The 1,026-nt window shown below is 71.2% G+C and overlaps 1 protein-coding gene across 3 annotated transcripts in view; it reads right to left on the bottom strand.

The window, feature by feature from the left end:
* The window catches only part of HMGB2 (high mobility group box 2), a 3,004-nt gene extending 2,646 nt beyond the window's left edge, over positions 1–358 (bottom strand). Inside the window, exon 1 of one of the 3 annotated variants that reach the window (XM_024750545.1) lies at positions 257–358. The gene's annotated coding sequence lies outside the window, so the exon portion shown is untranslated. Of the gene's footprint in view, positions 1–171 lie in introns of all 3 variants that reach the window. The other 2 variants (XM_024750542.1, XM_024750544.1) reach the window with 2 other exon arrangements.
* Between the last annotated feature and the right edge of the window lie 668 nt (positions 359–1,026).

Here is a 1,026-nt window from a genome sequence, read left to right as displayed (position 1 = left end):
TGCCGCCTCGCGCCCCGCGTCCAAAACACTCCAGAGACGGGCCCGGACGAGCTTCCCGCCTCCGCAGTCCGGCCTGCCCGGCCAGCACCCGGATCTCGCCCGCGGGGCGAGCCCCGAGAGCCGCAGGCGCCCGGGCCGGCCGTGAGGCAAGGGGGCCGGCCGGCCACGCACCCCAGGCCCGGGTCCGGCTCTTGCCTGGCGGTAGCTTTTCCTCAGAGTACCGCGCAGCGACCGAGCCCGACCGCGACGCTCCTACCCGCGGCTCCGGCGTGAAGTGGTATGTCGCTAACGCAATCCTCCGTCTCTTGTTTTGCAGACTTCTCCGCGCCACGGCAACTTGACGAGCCGGGACACAGGCCACACCCCCCGCCGCTCCTATTGGCCCTAGGGATTATTCAAACTCGGAGAGGCCCCGCCCCCTCGCCACGGCGGCTTCCGAATGGCCGGTGTGTCGCCAGGCTCGTCCCCCCGGCCGCAGCCTAGCAGGTTCGGTGGGTCGCCCGGGTAGTTAACTCCTAGACCCGTTAGAACCGGTCAGGAGAGGAATGTGCTGCTCGATCCTGATTGGCGGCCGGAAGAGGGTTTGAAAAATGGCGGGCCTGGCGCTGACTGGCTGGGGCGGGCGGCGGGGGGCGCGGTTGGCCCGTGGAGAAGCCCCGCCAGATTTAAAAATACCGTGTCGCGAGTCCGCGGGCTGCTCTCCGGGGTCGACGGCGCTCGGTTTGCGGGCGCTGAGGGGGCAGAAGCGGCTCGCCCCACCGACCCCGACGGCGGCCCAGGTCCTGTTTGTCCCCCGCCCCAGCGCGGCCCAGAGCCCCGGCTCCCGGAGCGGTGGTCGCCGCCCCGTCTGGAGAATAACAAATACGGAGGCTGAGGAGCCTGCGCTGCGGCCGACGGCCGGCGCCGCCGGGTGTCGCTGAGGCTGGGGTAGGACCCGAGGAAGACAGGTGGCGGGGACCGGGGAGGGGCGGAGGGAGCCATTCCCGTCCCCATGGGGGTACTGCACGCCCGCGAAGCAAGGCGCCT

This window comes from Neophocaena asiaeorientalis, unplaced genomic scaffold (genome assembly GCF_003031525.2).
Source record: "Neophocaena asiaeorientalis asiaeorientalis breed wild unplaced genomic scaffold, Neophocaena_asiaeorientalis_V1.1 scaffold180, whole genome shotgun sequence".
NCBI classification, from domain to species: domain Eukaryota; kingdom Metazoa; phylum Chordata; class Mammalia; order Artiodactyla; family Phocoenidae; genus Neophocaena; species Neophocaena asiaeorientalis.
This window is presented reverse-complemented; position numbering and strand designations above follow the sequence as displayed.